Source organism: Monodon monoceros, unplaced genomic scaffold (genome assembly GCF_005190385.1).
Source record: "Monodon monoceros isolate NGI ecotype Baffin Bay Population unplaced genomic scaffold, NGI_Narwhal_1 Super_Scaffold_16, whole genome shotgun sequence".
In the NCBI taxonomy this organism is placed as follows: Eukaryota; Metazoa; Chordata; class Mammalia; order Artiodactyla; family Monodontidae; genus Monodon; species Monodon monoceros.
The window spans coordinates 17,232,560-17,252,157 of NW_021703772.1; positions in this window are offsets into that span (position 1 = coordinate 17,232,560).

Genomic DNA, 19,598 nt, shown 5'->3' on the forward strand with positions numbered 1-19,598 from the left:
AAGGCAATGCAGTTAAAAACGTAAAACAAGGCTTGGCATATGGTAAGTGTTTGATAAATGTTAACTACTGTCATTTTATACAAATGTTTTAAGAAACCAGTTTCTTAAACAGAGAGCACCTAGCCATTTGGGAATTAAGTACCATTTCCAGACTTTATATTGCTTAGTTCAAATACTTTGTAATTGATAGGTCAAACCATAGATTTGTATTCAGTAAAACATGCTGCCTAAGAAGCTATTGCAATGTTTTTACAAGGGTCTTCTCATCACTCTGAAATTCCTTAATGGTGTTTTTTTTATTATTATTATTCTTTCTCTCACACCTCACCCTTTCTCTCTCCTTCCCTCCTTCCCTCCCTCCCTTCCTTCCTTCCTTCCTTACCTGGTCTTTTTGTTTTAGGTCATCTAGACAAGACATTTTCACAAAATTATAAAATTTCTTTGAAGATAATTCTGATCTAACTTTAATAACTTGAAGTAATTATCACATGGCAAACATTAAAATAACTATACGCAACTACCAAAAATTAATCTAACTTTTTCCTTATTATCAAATTTTATTTTCAAGATGTTTTTGCTATGAAACTAACATCCATTCCATTAGATTTGGAAATTTTGATGATGTTGTTTCAATGTTAACACATTTCTTTCCAGAAATTCTTTTACATGCGTGTTTGTTATTGCAGTTTTATAGTCGTTCCCTTTATCTGGAGATTATAGATTCATAGTTATTTCTCTGTTCTCAATTTAAAATAGGCCCTTTCATTTATATCATATATGTAAGAATAGTAAGTATAAAAAACTCACACCACCAACTAGTAGAATGACATAGACCAAAAAAATCTAGTTATTTAAACGACTTTATTTGCCTCTCTTAAAAAAATCAGAACTTGACTTTGAAAAAGAAAGGCTATCATTATTTTTTAAAAGCATTTGCTCATTTTCCTCTTATAAAGTTACAAGGTAATGAATTATTATAGTGTATGAAATTACATATTAGAAGGGTTCAGAAACAGATCAAATATTTGAATATAAAGCAATTTTTAAATATCTGTGCAGGATGCTTTTTCAAAAAATTCAGTTGGGGGGCTTTTTACATATACAGATGTGTATAAACAGAAAAAAACCCATACTTTAAATATTTTTCATGGAAAAGATGAGTGTGAGATACAAGGTGATACTAAAAGAAATACTGAAAAACATCTTGACCTGGCGGAGTGCAGACATGATTTACAGGCTGTGAAACACAGATTGCCACTGAACCTCCTTCCTCTTTGGGCTCTGCTGAGTTAGAACAAGGATTCCAAGCTCTCTGCTGTCCTCCGGCCTCCTCTACCCCTCACTCTCTGACTTTACTGGCATCACTCTTCCCATTCTCTCTTTTCCTTTTCTCACCCTCCTTAAAAAGATTTAATAAAGATTAAGACAAGACTTTAGCCATTCAGGTCTCAAAAGTCAAGGCTAACTTCATCTAGGACTGGGGATATGGGTTGTTAACCTTTCCTGGAGATCCCAAGGTAGCTTAAGTATTTCCACAGAGGCTCAGTGAGCACATAGCCAGGGGAATATTTGGTGGAATACTTTGAAAATTCCAGGTCTGGTAACATATAAAGCCATGGAGACGCCTGATTGTAGGCATCCTTTCAATCAATATGTCCTCATAGCTATGGCAGAAATAGGAGTCAACAAGGGTGGGTTAGGACTCCCTGAGCAAAGGAAACTTAGTTCTTACTTTTGATGTACACAGAGAATTGGATTACAAATAGGTAAGCTAGCCTTCTGAAGAAAGTATTGTCATTCTATTTCTGGAGATAGGCTCTGCAGAAAGAGTTGTAAATGCTAGCCTGCTTTGATCAATGAACATTTGATAACCATCTATTCTATGCAGAGAATGAGTTGGGCTGTAGGAAGAGGGCCAGCTGAGAAAACTCAGAAGTGCCTTCCAGGAATGTAAAGAGTGTGAAAAAGACAGCTGAGCACAGGTATCTCATCTTCGTGTCATGAGAGTAACTCACAGCACCCAACAGAGCAGATCCACTCTGCAAGGATTGGTTGAATGGTTGAATGAATGAACGGATATAAGAAGTTATGATGTAAAGATAGCAGAGAAGTAAGTGTCAATGAAAGTAAGGTGAAAATGAGGAGATGATGAATTCTTTATGGAATGAGAGGTCACAAGAAATTGTCTAGTGGCGGGGGATGCTTCTGAGATGAACTTTAAAGAAGTGTTTCAAAAAGAAAAAGAAGAGGGAAGGAGGAGGTGATTGGCCAAAGGGACAAATATAAATAAAGGTACAGAAGATTTAAAAGAAGAAACGTGTTGTTTGAAATGACCAGAGCATAGAGTTGGTGGTGAGGAATCAGGCTAGAAGTAGAGATATGGTCCTAGGTGTAGAAGTCCTTGACCACAGTGTTCATGGAAATTATTCTGATGCCATTGGGAACTAATAAATGTCATTGAGATGTGGAGCAAGGATGACCAATGATGGGTATTGTTATCATCCAACTTAGAAAAGATGAGGTCCTTGAAGGAAGAGCATGAAGTAAGAAGACAATTTAGCAGAAAAATTGATAGGCTCTAATAAACTTTTAAATGCATGACATGGGGAGACTAATCATGAGAAGAGAAAGAAAGAAATTCTTGCACAAGGTTTCCAGTATCAATGTTTAGTAGAACTATAATAAAAATCTTTTTGCACCTTGCTGTGTCTATATATATATATATATATATATAAAATTATAAATTATAATTATAAATTATATATATATATATATAATTTCCTCACATCAACCATTAGAAGAACTTACTATTACTAGTATTTCCCTTTTAGATGATGAATCTAAGATTCTGAGAATTTTAGCAACCTCCCGAAGACACCACTGGTGAATTTGGGGAATTACATTTCAAACTCATTTGACTGAAAATCATGTGAGCTCATCCCCTGGGAGATGATATAAGAGATATGAAACCTAGGACGGGGAGAAAGCTGTGAGGAGAGCAGTTTTATGATTAGTGTTTTACACGTAGTGCTTAAGTTATACATTGTAGATTGATTTGAAGTGCTCCAGCATATAATTAGAAATTCAGTGCAGAAAACCATAAGAGACTAGGATGCTCATTTCTGAGTCTTCTGCTTAGAAGCATGAAAGTTGAATTTCTGAGTATTGTTAAAATTGCTCAGAAAGAGAGTGTGGCTTGAGAACTTGTGTGGATTCTTTCAATTAAAGAACCAACGAGGAAGATTACATTAAAGAGCATGAAGGATAAGTAGGGAGTGAAGGCAAGAGAGTGCGAGGACACATAAGCCAACAGTTTCAAAGAGGGACCATATGCTTAACGGTGTCAAATGTTACAGGAGGTCATGTACAAACAAAATTCAAGTGGTGTAGATGAATTTAACAATTAGCAGGTCACTGATGACATTTGTGTGTGTTGTTTCTATGGAATTGTGGGACAGAGTTGGGTTTCAGGAAGTTAATAAGTAAGTGGAAGGTGAGGAATTGGGAAAGGTAAATGAGTACTACTCTTTAAAATTGAAAATTAAAAAATAATGCATGGAATATGCTTTTAGAAAAAATTACAAAACAGATAAAAGAAATCTTAAAAATCCCCCATTCACCAACCACTCAATCCCACTTACTTCCCCATAGTTACTAGTTAATGATAGGTTGTGAAACTTCTGGAGTAACTTAGTGCATTTTTATTCTTATGAATGTGTATATGTATTTAAGTATATGCATAAAGTTAATGCTCATCAAATATTCATGTGCTTTTCTATATTTTCCCTTTCTTCACACATAGGTTGGGGTCATGTAACAAGTTTTGGCCAAGGGATTAGGTCCCTTCCAAGATGATGCAAATTAAGTTGCAGTGACAACTCCTTTACCTTTCTCAGCCTCTGAAACCAGGAGTCTTGCCCAAGAAACTGAATTTGAGGAAAGAAGAAAGGACCAAGGATTATTTTCTGTCAAGAGACAGAAGAGCTTAGGAAACTCTGGGACAACAGCTTCAAAATCCAAAATCTGAAGGATTTCCAAATATGTGATTTATTGTTGGGTTTTAGTTGATGAGTCTCTGAAGAAGATAATGTTTGAGTCTGCGAGGCAGCAGCAACTGTCAGGCCAGAAGTATCTGCAGGTATAGCTCCCTCATCCACAAACTTTAAGTTTCTTTGGACAATGCTCATAGTGAGGTCACACCCCATGGCACAATGGCAAATGTGATGTGGAGAGAGGGGCTTTAGAGATTCCTGAATGTGGACAAATTCCAAAATATTTGTTATAGACACTAATGACTCAAGTGTGATGTTCACCTCTTCATTTTTTTTTTTTCTGTATACTTTCTTTTCTTCAGTCTATATATGGAGGAAGCCCACTTAGGCATCAATTTTGAATGAACACCTTAGAAAACATGGGGTAAAATTTCTTTTTAGAGCAAGTATGTTTTCCATATTAAAGGCAACAGCAGAAAGAACCAAGTGCAATTGGGAAACACAAGGCTAAGATGGTGCCAATGAGTAGTGAGTATGTTGAATTCTCTGAACACATTTGGATATTTTGAAACCAAAAGCTGAAATCAAAAAATCTAAGGGAGTTTCAGGTCTGTGTTTTTCCTTTGGATTTTGGTTGTTGTTTTTTTCCCACCATAAAAAAGTTTTGATACATGGTAGTCAACATTTTTGCACAGGAAAAAGTAGCATCAGATCACTGAAATCATCCTACTGAGGTGTATTTTCTGGACTTGAGCCAATGAAATTCGGTCATTCTTGAAGGTTAACTGAAGCTATTCTTGGCCTCAGGGTTACATAAACAGTCGGTACATGTGCAAACAGGTACTGGACCGATTTCTGAACCACTGAGTAAAATAATAATAATAACAACAATAGTAATAGCTACCATTTATTGAATTCTATGAAATATGCAATTACATTATTTATATTGTTTCATATTCAACAAAACGTTATAAATTTTATAACTTTATAACTTTTATCCACATTTCATAGTTAAGGAAACTGTAGCCACTCACTCCATGCCATAATAACTAAGTACAGCAAAGCTAAGATTTGAGTCGCAGCTCAGATCCGTCTGGCTCCAAGTCCCTGTTCATTATTCTGCACTATCAAGGCAGACATAAAACCTGTTCTTCCAAAAGGGAGAAGATGGGGCTCACGTGGACAGAGAGTGAATTCTCCTTCTTCTTCTCTAACATAGCTGATGTCTGGAGATACATATGTCCATGGGATCCATGCATAATCATGTTTCTTTTCAGTCTCTTCACCTCTTCTTCAGCATCTCATACCTTCCATGAGAGTAGCTTAATAGGCTATCATACAACCATTAAGAAATGAGATCTTGTAAAGAATCGTGGGAGGTACACAAGCTGTTCTGCTTTCTCTGTTGAAAAGAGGGCACTGAGCCCTGAGATTAAAAGGATAAATGGAAGATTGACAAAGGAATCAGGGGAGGTGGAGAGAGGAGGCTTGTAAATAAGCAGGAACTCACATGTGGTCCCAGAATGCAATTAAACATGAACAACTTCTTTGGAACAGAAACGTGGACCAAGATTCTCCATAGTAGAGTGCCAAGTTTGTTTTAGATTTCTGGATAAAGATATAGCACCTAATAGCTATCATGGTAAAATGTGACTCCATATTAACACTTTGACTATTTAAAGTATTTGAAGTACTGATTCTGGGTAACTGTTAATAGTTTATTGTACTGTTTTCTTTCCTTCCTTCAAAACCAAATTCTTAAAGTGAAAAAAAAGGACAACTGAAAATTTACATCAAGGAATTGCTCTATCAGATAATACATTATGCTTCTGAGATTTTCAAGTTGTTTAATAAAATTATATTACACTAGATTTAACAAATGCTTATACACAACTGACAACGCAGTTAATGCAGGATGCTAGGTAAGAAACATTTACTCTTTGTAAATCTTTTACAATGAATGAAAACTTCAGAACCAATTAGGTGTGGTTGACATTTACATTTTAAGGATTTTTCAAGGATTAGAGACATTAAGCCTCACAAGTATATCAAAATGACAGCCTTACTCTAACTTAAACCATCTTGTCCATTTGCAATAAAATCTCCATCATCTCGGGCCTAGAAAATGTGTTGAGCTCATAGACTAAACATTCAACAGTTGTATGCATTCAGCAGCTTTATGACTTTTTGGGTGCCTTTGTGGAATCATCCTGGAATCAATTTATCTTCATGCTTCAAAGAATCCAAATTCAGAAGTACTCCAAATGTTTGGGGCTATTTTAAGATTATTTTTCTTCTGGAAGTTGAAATGTAAACTAAAACGAATGCTTTCCTGATAATTTTATACTGTTTTAACTAACTGTTAAAGATCACCTTATGTTTAAACTACAGCTTTCAGACTTAAATGCATTTAAACTTCTATGATTATTCTATTTTTTGAAAACCCTCCCTCTTAACAATACTCATTTCCAACTCTTTTGCCTACATGCCACAAAAGGTATGGTCAAGCAGTTAGAGGGAGAATGCATTGAATCTTCCATTGGTTCCTATTATAAAAGTAGATATCTGCTGTTGCCTTGCTCTAAAGAGAAAAAATAAAATAAAGAGTAGACCTTGCTGAAAACTTAGGTGTGGTAGAAATATGTTTAGTCGTGATGATTTTTTTTTTTTTAAAGCTAGAACTGTTATTCTGGCTTACATTTTCAAACATGTCCTGCAAATCATTTTTCATTGTCTTTTGCGGCATTTTGCCTTTCCAGGAAGTTCCTCTCTGATATTGACATGTTCACTGCTCTCTCTGGACCATAAGAATGTCTCCTGTGAGTTTTACAGAAGTAGCTATGAGTAGTTTGTTCTTCCTTTCTCATTTTTGGGGAGGTATTCCTATTATAGCATCTAACTGAATTTAGCTACCTGACTAGTCAATTGATTCAGTGTGAAAATCTTATTTAAAATTTTAAATTATATAGGATAAATTAGTTTTCCACTACCACATCAGTATTTTGAAACTCTTAAAGCCATTTTCACTTAGACTGAGGGATAACTGCATCTTTCTTCCTTTTTCTCCTCTCCCTCCTCTTCTTCTTTCTCTTCCTTCCCATGAACGGTTGTTTATTTTCAGGGAGTGAATACCAACCGTGAAGCAACTTGTCTTGCCAGATGAACTGAAGTTGTTTTTCTCCTGATTAAAATATTTATGAAAAGCCATGTTGGAGGAAAGATATTATAGATAGATAAAAAGACTGGTGTTAATTTAAGATGAAAAACCATAATTCGAAAAGATATATGCACCCCAATGTTCATCACAGCACTATTTACAGTAGCCAGGACATGGAAGAAACCTAAATGTCCATTGACAGAGGAATGGATAGAGAAGATGTGGTACATATATAAAATGGAATATTACTCAGCCATAAAAAAGAATAATAATGGAATTATTCAAATGGAATAATGCCATTTGAAGCAACATGGGTGAACCTAGAGATTGTCATACTGAGTGAAATAAGTCAGACAAACACAAATATACACCACTTATATGTAGAATCTAAAAAAAATGGTACAAATGAACTTATTTACAAAACAGAAATAAAGTCACAGATATAAAAATCAAATTTATGGTTATGGGGGGGAAGGGGGAGGTATAAATTGGGAGATTGGGATTGACATAGACACACTACAATATGTAAAACAGATAACTAATAAGGACGTACTGTATAGCACAGGGAACTCTACTCTACAATACTCCGTAATGTCCTATATGGGAAAAGAATCTAAAAGAGAGTGGATATATGTATATGTACAACTGATTCACTTTGCTGTAGAGCAGAAACTAACACAACATTGTAAATCAACTATACTCCAGTAAAAATTTAAATAAATAAATAAATGAATAAAATAAAAATATTTCCTGTTTCTAAAAAAAAAACCTGAGCATAGTGAAGGAACTGTTTTTTTTGGACATAACTATCTGGAGCATTTGCAGGGATGTCAAAGTAGAGAAGGTACCAGCAAAAGAGCAATAAAGGCACTAGAAGCGGGTGTGGGCTACATGTTTCCTAGATGCCAGGGGAAGTGGCAACCTATCTCTGAAATTAAGCTGAGCTAAATTTCAGTCATAATATATTACTTGGTCTTAGTAGCATCATAGCCTCCTGGAACACTGACTAGAGTGTTCGGATACCAGATACCTCCTGGTATCTGGAACACTAACTAGAGTCAGAGTATTCAGTATAGGTGAATGAGAGTGATGGGGGAAAGAAAGGGAAAAAATTTATTTATTTAATAACTTTTTTGGTTTAATTATGTAAGTAAACAATATTTTTATGCATTACTGCACCTAGAACTAACCAATTATCTTTAACAGTGAGAGTTGCTCACATATAGATGGATATATACCCATCTATGTGTGTGTGCATGTACAATCATGTATATAAATACATATACGCACACACATATATAACACATATTAGAGTCTAAAAGGAATTGTATTAAGTAATGCATATTTCAGTTTTCAACAAACAAAATTTTTTGAATAAGTTGTATATGTGAATTACTTTTAAGCTTACATTTAGTAAACATTAATAATTATGACATAATTTTTAATATATTCCAACATATAAATACACTGTAATGTCTCTAGTCCCCTTTTGTTGCCCCATTTAGTAGGTTTTGTTATTTTTAATATTACGGAAGTCTTCAATGAGCACTGTTTTGCAAAAAGGTTGAGAACTTGACCCCAATTTCCATGGGTTAAATTTCTAGAAGCAGAATAACTAGATGATGTGAGTTTTTAAATTGCCAAATCACCTTCTAAAAGTTTGTAAAATAATTTATTTTCCATATTTCAGAGTTTTTCTTGCCCTTCAACTTTAAAAATATCTTTAAAAAATATCATCTAGTCTCACTTGGGATTTGAAAAATCCGTATAATTTTCAATTTGTAGTCATCAGATTTCTAGTAAAACTAAGCATTCACATTTTTGTCATTTATTTTTAATTATCTATATCAATATTTCTTATGATATATAAGAGCCTTTTGTATGTTAAGACCATGAACACTTTCTGATCATGTATGTTGCAAAAATTTTTCAATTTTTATATTGCATTTAAAGTTTCATTCATGTTATACCTCTCTCCAAAATGTTTTCTTTCTTTTTTTTTGGCGGTACGCAGGCCTCTCACTGTTGTGGCCTCTCCCGTTGTGGAGCACAGGCTCCAGATGCGCAGGCTCAGCGGCCATGGCTCACGGGCCCAGCCACTCCGCGGCATGTGGGATCTTCCCGGACCGGGGCACGGACCTGTGTCCCCTGCATCGGCAGGTGGACTCTCAACCACTGAGCCACCAGGGAAGCCCTCTCCAAAATGTTTTATGTCTTTATTATTAACTATCAATATTTTCTCTTTTTTAAAAAAATATTTATTGGAGTATAATTGCTTTATAATGGTGGGTTAGTTTCTGCTGTGTAACAAAGTGAATCAGCTATACGTATACATATGTCCCCATATGCCCTCCCTCTTGCGTCTCCCTCACACCCTCCCTATCCCACACCTCTAGGCAGTAACAAAGCACCGAGCTGATCTCCCTGTGCTATGCGGCTGCTTCCCACTAGCTATCTATTTTACATTTGGTAGTGTATATATAAGTACATGCAACTCTCTCACTTTGTCCCAGCTTACACTTCCCCCTCCCCCTTTCCTTAAGTCAATTCTCTAGTCTGTCTCTTTATTCCTGTCCCTCCCTTATGTTCATCAGAACCATTTTTTTTCTTTAGATTCCATATATATGTGCAGGCATATGGCATTTAATTTTCTCTTTCTGATTTATTTCATTCTGTATGAGAGACTCTAGGTCCATCCACCTCACTACAAATAACTCAATTTCATTTCTATTTATGGCTGAGTAATATTACATTGTATATATGTGCCACATCTTCTTTATCCATTCATCTATCAATGGACACTTAGGTTGCTTCCATGTCCTGGATATTGTAAATAGTGCTGCAATAAACATTGTGGTACATGTCTCTCTTTTTTTTTTTTAATTTTATTTATTTTTTTATACAGCCGGTTCATATTAGTCATCCATTTTATACACATCAGTGTATACATGTCAATCCCAATCTCCCAATTCATCACACCACCACCCCCACACACCACCAATTTCCCTGCTTGGTGTCCATACGTTTGTTCTCTACATCTGTGTCTCAATTTCTGCCCTGCAAACCAGTTCATCTGTACCATTTTTCTAGGTTCCACATATATGTGTTAATATACGATATTTGTTTTTCTCTTTCTGACTTACTTCACTCTGTATGACAGTCTCTAGGTCTGTCCACATCTTTACAAATGACCCAATTCTTTCCTTTTTATGGCTGAGTAATATTCCATTGTATATATGTACCACATCTTCTCTATCCATTCATCTCTCGATGGGCATTTAGGTTGCTTCCATGACCTGACTCTTGTAAATAGTGCTGCAATGAACATTGAGATGCATGAGACTTTTTGAATTATGTTTTTTTCTGGGTATATGCCCAGTAGCCAGATTGCTGGGTTGTATGGTAGTTATATTTTTAGTTTTTTAAGGAACCTCTATACTGTTCACCATAGTGGCTGTATCAATTTACATTCCCACCAACAGTGCAAGAGGGTTTCCTTTTCTCCACACCCTCTCGAGCATTTGATTGTAGATTTTTTGATGATGCCCATTCTAACTGGTGTGAGGTGATACTGCATTGTAGTTTTAATTTGCATTTATCTAATAATTAATGATGTTGAGTAGATTTTCATGTGCTTCTTGGCCATCTATACGTCTTCTTTGGAGAAATGTTTATTTAGGTCTTCTTCCAATTTTTGGATTGGGTTGTTTGTTTTTTTAATATTGAGCTGCATGAGCTGTTTATATATTTTGGAGATTAATCCTTTGTCTGCTGATTCATTTGCAAATGTTTTCTCCCATTCTGAGGGTTGTCTTTTCATCTTGTTTATCGTTTCCTTTGGATGAAAAAGCTTTGAAGTTTCATTAGATCCCATTTGTTTATTTTTGTTTTTATTTCCATTACTCTAGGAGGTGGATCAAAAAGGATCTTGTTGTAATTTATGTCAAAGAGTGTTCTTCCTACGTTTTCCTCTAAGAGTTTTATAGTGTCCAGTCTTAAATTTAGGTCTCTAATCCATCTTGAGTTTATTTTTGTGTATGGTGTTAAGGAGTGTTCTAATTTCATTCTTTTACATGTAGCTGTCCAATTTTCCCAGCACCACTTATTGAAGAGACTGTCTTTTCTCCATTGTATATCCTTGCCTCCTTTGTCAAAGACTAGTTGACCATAAGTGTGTTGTTTTATCTCTGGGCTTTCTATCCTGTTCCATTGATCTATATTTCTGTTTTTGTGCCAGTACCATATTGTCTTGATTACTGTAGCTTTGTAGTATAGTCTGAAGTCAGGGAGCCTGATTCCTCCAGCTCCACTTTTCTCCCTCAAGACCTCTTTGGCTATTCAGGGTCTTTTGTGTCTCCATACAAATTTTAAGATTTTTTTTTCTAGTTCTGTAAAACATGCCATTGGTAATTGGATAGGGATTGCATTGAATCTGTAGATTGCTTTGGGTAGTATAGTCATTTTCATAATACTGATTCTTCCAATCCAAGAACATGGTATATCTCTCCATCTGTTGGTAACATCTTTAATTTCTTTCATCAGTGTCTTATAGTTTTCTGCATACAGGTCTTTTGTCTCCTAGGTAGGTTTATTCTTAGGTATTTTATTCTTTTTGTTGCAATGGTAAATTTCCTTAATTTCTCTTTCAGATTTTTCATCATGAGTATATAGGGATGCAAGAGATTTCTGTGCATTAATTTTTTATACTGCAACTTTACCAAATTCATTGATTGGCTCTAGTAGTTGTCTGGTGGCTTCTTTAGGATTCTCTATGTATAGTATCATGTCATCTGCAAACAGTTCTACTTCTTCTTTTCCAATTTGTATTTTTTTATTTCTTTTTCTTCTCTGATTGCTGTGGCTAGGACTTCCGAACCTATGTTAAATAATAGTGCTGAGACTGGACATCCTTGTCTTGTTTCTGATCTTAGAGGAAACTCTTTCAGTTTTTCACCATTGAGAATGATGTTTGCTGTGTGTTTGTCATATATGGCCTTTATTATGTTGAGGTAGGTTCCCTCTATGCCCACTTTCTGGAGGGTTTTTATCATAAGTGGGTGTTAAATTTTGTCAAAAGCTTTTTCTACGTCTATTGAGATGATCATATGGTCTTTCTTCTTCAATTTGTTAATATGGTGTATCACATTGATTGATTTGCATATATTGAAGAATCCTTGCATCCCTGGGATAAATCCCACTTGATCACGGTGTATGATCCTTTTAATGTGTTGTTGGATTCTGTTTGCTAGTATTTTGCTGAGGATTTTTGCATCTATATTCATGAGTGATATTGGTCAGTAATTTTCTTTTTTTGTAGTATCTTTCTCCGGTTTCGGTATCAGGGTGATGGTGGCCTTGTAGAATGAGTTTGGGATTGTTCCTTCCTCTGCAATTTTTTGGAACAATTTGAGAAGGATGGATGTTATTTCTTCTCTAAATTTTTCATAGAATTCACCTGTGAAGCCACCTTGTCCTGGACTTTTATCTGTTGGAAGATTTTAAATCACAGTTTCAATTTCATTACTTGTGATTGGTCTGTTCATGATTTCTGTATCTTCCTGGTTCAGTCTTGGAAGGTTATACCTTTCTAAGAATTTGTCTATTTCCTCCAGGTTGTCCATTTTATTGGCATAGAGTTGCTTGCAGTAGTCTCTTAGGATGCTTTGTATTTCTGCAGTGTCTGTTGTAAGTTCTCCTTTTTCATTTCTAATTTTACTGATTTGAGTCCACTCTCTCTTTTTCTGATGAATCTGGCTAATGGTTTATCAATTTTGTTTATCTTCTCAAAGAACCAGCTTTTAGTTTTATTGACCTTTGTTATTGTTTTCTTTGTTTCTATTTCATTTATTTCTGCTCTGATCTTTATGATTTCTTTCCTTCTTCTAACTTTTGCTTTTATTTGTTCTTCTTTCTCTAGTTCCTTTAGGTGCAATGTTAGATTGAGATTTTTCTTGTTTCTTGAGTTCGAGCTTGAGTTGGTTCAGGAATAAACATCCTCATTCATTTACTTACACTTGAGTACAGATTTGTGAATATAAAATGTTACAACATGAAATAGAACATTTTAGGGAAATGTGTGTTTTAAGAAGCCTGGTGATTTAGAACAGGAAGGTGTGGGGGCCGTGCTGGATTGCTGTCCTATAGACCATTCACTGTCTCCCCAGAGCTACCCAGATCCCTTTTGATTTTTGACGAAATGCTGTGTGTGTTGACCAAGACGCATCTGAAGGACAGTTCCGATACTATACAAGGTAGCTGGAGCAGTAAATAACATGATTAAGAATATAAGGTCTTCTGCAAGTAGCTAATGCTAAAAATTCCCAGAGCAGAGAGAGGGGAAAGGAGAACATTGGGGAACTCAGCCACACTTTGGAAAAATGCCACCCAAGAACAGACATATTTCTGACTTGCAGCTCTACAGACACTCTCCTCTACCCCTACCCTGCCTCTCTTCTTCACCCCAGCTCTACTCTGCACTCTCCCTTTTAATGTCTAATTTATTTCCAAATCTTAGTGTGATGTGAGACTCTATTTCCTGATGCTTCATGATATAGTGGGTGCACAGAGGAACATATAAAATGACCAGATTTTTGCAAGGAAGAAAGGAGAGATTATGGACCCAGAATAAACAGCTCTCAGCATGTCTCTTTGCCCTAATTCTGTCGACCAGCTACAACTCCTTAACATTCTTGTCTTTTCCAAATCCATCAGCTACATGATAGGGGGAAGTGGTGACGAGAAACACTGAGTAGTGTCAGAAGTCTTCTCTTTGTGTATGCCATTCAACCTCAGGCATACTTACCTGAAAAAATAAAAAAGAATGAATCAAATGATAACTTCAGCTTATGCAATTTAGGACCCTACAGTAGTTACATTAAAATCATAAAGAAAAGGTACGGTCTGTTTATGAAAGGATTGTCTACATGGTCGTAGAATGATGCTGGCTTTATAAAAGTCATAGACATATTTTACATACACTACATTCAAGTGGAAGAATATCTGATGAATTTAGAGCTAGGTCTCTTTAGGGTCAAACTAGCAGTGGCAATCACATAAGGCACCAATGACTCCCTGGATGTCAGGTGGGATCAGCTTGGCTACAACTGTCAGAATCCATGATGCATTTATTACTCAGCTCCCAAAGCCAAGACGCTGACCCAGGCAACATGTCTACAGAGAGTGTATGGCATTTTGATACCAGTCCTTTAATATGAGGGACATTTTGACTCCCACACCCAGTTCATGTAAAGCTTAAGACAACAACAATTGCCCTTTTTTTTTTTTTATCAAGTACAATGTATTGTACTATTTATCCTACCTCTGTGCCTGAACCCTATCCCTGATCCTTCAACCCTGGAATGAAGCTCAGGAAAGGAGTGTACTTCACAGGGGGTAAGAATAAAGGAGAACATAAAGATATAAGAGAGTGAAGAAAAGGTATGTATCAGGACTGAGGTGGGTGTGAAGAGTGAGACTTAGGGGTACAGTCAAGCTCAGGGATGTGGTTGAGATCAGGGTCAGGTGGAGATCTGGAAGGAAGACCCCAGGAATACCTACAGTTTCAGATGAGCCACATCCAAATGTCCTGCTCTGTCATCAGTCCTTGTGAATTTCATGACTTTGAATTTTTGATACAGGTGCTGGCATCACTAATCCCGAGATTCACTTATGTAGACAAGCACAGGTCACTCTTTGCTAGTAAATTTGATGTCTAAATATCGTCTAAATATCATCTAAAATGTCATAAAGAACAGGGAATATAGAAACAACTATCATGTCATGATTTTTGTTGCAGTTTTAAATTTTGCTTCTGAGCTGAGTACAAATGAAGTGCTAAATTCCACAGTCCCTCCATCCTTCTGCACTGACTCCCTCCCCCAAAGTTCAATTAAATCTTCTTCAAACATGATTATTACAAAAACCTAATTTATACGATCATTTGTTCTACGTAGCACCTTCTTTCTAAGAACCTTTAATTCTTTTGTAAACCCCCTTCCCCCATTAGGAAATTATGAAATGTTATGTAAATTTACTCGGATTTATCACAGAATGTGGCTGCCAGAGCATATTATTTTCAACTTCTCTAGTGCTAAAGGGAAATAAATCATTCTAAATATACCAATGACATTTGACTAAAGAATAAAACTCATATTACCTAACAGACTATTTAAACTGTTGTCTCAAAAATTCTTACAGCCTGGTAACCTGAATGTCAAGTTTCAGACCATGGAGTAATTTTTTAACACAAAATAGAAACTTGTGAAAAAGTAGGGGTGTAACAGATTGGAATAAAACATTTAAAACATGTTCTTCTGTTAGTGGTTTTGACATTCTCTTCCCATTAATAACTTGTAGAAAGCTCTTAAAAATTCTTTTGTCAAGTCAATGTAAAGTTATTGAACATGATGAGATGACAAAAAGCATCATATTAAGGAGTAAGACTAGAGAGTTGACCAACTGAAAAATATAAGAAACAAGAAATTGGTGGGCTTCATATTTATATTTTAATTGTCTTCATTGTAATAGTAAACATAATATTTTAGGTAAAGTCATGTATTTTCCATAAACTCTTAGCTGATTTTACACAAAAGGAAATAAAGCTATGGTACATAATTTATTGGCCAAGAGGTAGTCTTTGCTCAGTAAACAGCAAACATTTTTGTGTGAATGCACTTTTGTGTTTACAAAGTGCTAAGAGTCTAGAGGATTTTGCCTCCCCTCATTTTCATTTATCCCACATAGCATATTTTTAGTCCAACAAGTGATTTCCTTTCACCACATAGAAGGATCATATGATATAAGACCGTCTTGATGGACCAACGCAAAAAGCAAATCTTTTGATTTGACTTTTCTCAGTTTTCACCAATTGAAGGCAGCTAAAGCAATCACAAAGTTAAATCTGAATCATTCTTAATGTGTATTAATCCAAGTCAACCCAAACAAGGAAGGTGGCTTAACAGTTACTTTGTATTTAAACTTTTTTAATAACAATAATGGCTACATATTTAAATATATCTTTGTAAGGATTCATGCTGTGTCATAATAATTTCAGATGTCATCCTATAATATTTCAACTTGAGACCTGATTCATAGGCTAGAGAAATGATAGACTCTGTTGATATAATGGATTCTGTTTTCCTTTAACGAGCAGAGAGGGGGAATTTAAATGTTGGCTTTCTTAATTCTTCTAGTGTCAGGGTGCTCAATGGAGAATTATTCTCAGAATGGAAAGTAAAGAAGCATGTCTTGTCTTAGGAAATAGTAGTGGAGAAATAATAATAAAGCTGTTGCTTCTTTTTATCACCAATTAATTACAAAGCAGATGCCATGTGGTACATTTGCATTTCCTACAATACTGGCAATGAAAAATGTTTATGAAAAATATCCCTTTTATAGTTACAAAGGCCAATAGAACAGGTGCACTTGAGCCAAATTAAAAAAAAATAGAAGAAACTACAATTCTCATAAGGAATAAAATATTATCCAGGAGGACAGGAAATATGGCTGCTGTTAAGAAAAACTGAAACTTAACAGTTTCAAATTGTGTTCAAACATTATAAAAACTATACACACACATATATATTTAAATAAATATATGACATAGACAAGAGGTTAGAGTAACTTCACAGTGTAAAAGTAAAATCAACAATTACCCTCTTCTTTTATCTTAAGGCACCTAGTTTTTTTTCTCTACTTCTATGTTGTTTAACCTTATTCCTACAATTTATAAAATTTAAACCTTGAGCTTGATTGCTTCTTATCATCTCCCTTTATGTAAGACTGAACCAAAATCTATGCTTAGAACAATGTGTCAGTTCTTGCACGCAAAACATCCCAGTTTCCAGTTACCCATAGCAATGATTTAATTTCTATCTGGAATTTTCCTACCACCTACTTTTTTCTGGGTTACCTCAAGTGGTCCCCAGCTTGAGAACCATAATTAGAATATAAACCTGAAATGCAAAGTACGCTTATATAGTGCATTCAAAACCCAGAGCAGAGCTCCTTAGACTAACATAACATTTAGAAGGACAAGAAATGGGTGGTAATAGCATAGGGATTAGAGCCAAACAGAACTAGCCCTAGAACCTAAACACACAATGCATCTTGCTGTGTGTAACTCTCCATATAGTATGTGTCTCAGACTCAGAGTAAGATAAGAATCATAATATGTACTCATAGCATGGTCATGATAACCAAATGAAATGATAAATATAAAAAATTTAGCTAGTGCTAGACAGCAAACAATAAAAGAAAACCCTACAAATAAGTGTAATTTTTTATTTTTTATTGTTTTACTAAAACAGTTTTTTTCCTTGTTTTTATTTGTTTTGGCTAGTGAATAATTAAGCATTATTATTATGGTGGTTTTGGTCATTTTAACATTTTACTGCAAGGGGATTTGAGATTCTTTGTGCACTTTGGTGTTATCCATACACTGAAAAAATAAAATTATGTATTTAATAAATATAAATACTTTTTTCAAGTGCATACAGATGCAGTTTTAATCAATAAAATAAAAATCAATTAAACATGTTAGATGAGTATCTAATAATTATACTTTTAACATCCATTGCTGAGAAAATATCTTTTTTTTAATTTTATTTATTTATTTTTTTATACAGCAGGTTCTTATTAGTTATCCATTTTATACATATTAGGGTATATATGTCAGTCCCAATCTCCCAGTTCATCCCACCACCACCACGCCACCGTGCTGAGAAAATATCTAATGCTATAACACTGCTGTGAAGTCCACAACACTTCCTATTATTTAAAAAATCCCCCAAAGGGAAAAATTTGGAAATCACTGGTGTAAGAAAGCTGACTCTGCTTGAATGTCACAAGAGCTTCATTCCATCAAGTAAGCATTTGGCTCACAGACGTCAAATATGACGTCAAATAATGACATAGATGCCATTATTTCCTCATCTTGCATCCATGGCAGACATTAGTTTATCAATTGCACTATTTAGTTTTCACTGAGTCTAGTTTGACTCAGTATCTTTCTCAAGAAAGTGCTTCAAGCAGCTACTAAAAGTCACGTGCCGCTGATAAGAGATAAAACCTATCTATCTTCTCACCCTGAGATGTCTTTCCAAGATCTTACTCATTTATACAGGAATAATGATTCATTTAAAAGCTTAAATATTTTCTTAACTCTTTTATTATATACACCAAAGCTTGTGTTTAGCTATTCTCAAAATCACAGTTGATCCATCTATATTTTTAAGAAGGTATTAAACATACTCCAATACATAATAAATAACGTTACATAGCACTTTGAAGAGATAATTAATAAAATGGAAATCTATAACTTCTGTCCTTAAAGAGGGTATTTATTATATAAATTACATAAAATTTCCTGTTTGCAATTTTTCATAATAAACAAAACTCATCTGCAAAAACTTTCAATTAATAAAAAATCCAAAAGTCAGATTGCCAATAAGATAAATGTATGAATCATTTCTGTATGTCATAAATAACCAATTAGAAAATAAAATAGGGAAAATCCATTATTAGCCTCACATTAGACTAGACCTGTATGAGCTATAAAATTTTAAAAATATATTTTAAAGAAGATATGAGGAATTGAAGAATTTGTCATACCCTCAAAGACAAAAAGTGGATATTATGAACAATATAATTCTTTTCAAATAATGTATAAAATAAATAAAATTTCAAGTGAATTTAAAGGAGACTGATGGTAGATAGTAAGAGGGTAGCAGAGGTAACATAATAAAACTAGGCTCAAAGTTTATATAAAAAGATAGTCAATTGCTATAAAATTGGGAAAGAAGAATAGAGGCCTTTTTTTTTTTTAACTGGATATTTAAAAACTACAGTAATTAAAGCAATCTGTTACTATGGGAAAACTTGATCAACAGATCAATGAAATTGAATGGATAACTCAGAAAACACACACACACACACACACACACACACATTCACACACAACTGCGAATATGTAAATGTACAGCAAGCACATATTATTATATAATACCTATAAATTAAATATGCATTTCATATGTATAGTGATATTTATAATTTATAGAGGTGTGCATATCGATACAAATAGTTTTTTAAAGATACAAATAAGTTTTATGGTAAATATATAATAGCAAAATACCAAACATTCTTAAAAAATGATCTACTTAATAGATGCTATGAGCATTAAGCTATATGAAAATAAAAACTCTGTTTAGAATTCTAACACCATTCTCTAAAGAAAATTCTAGATAAATGCAAATAATTAAACCATACAAATTTCACATATAATTATGTATTTACTTCACTGAGATAAAGAAGTATTTGATAAATATAAAAGAAGTAAAATGAATTTCTGTAAACCAAAAGAGAAAAAATTTAATTACATAAAAAATGTCATAAACTTTAAAAAATGCAAAAAATAAATGTTTACGTCTTTAATTTAGAAAGAGTCCATTACC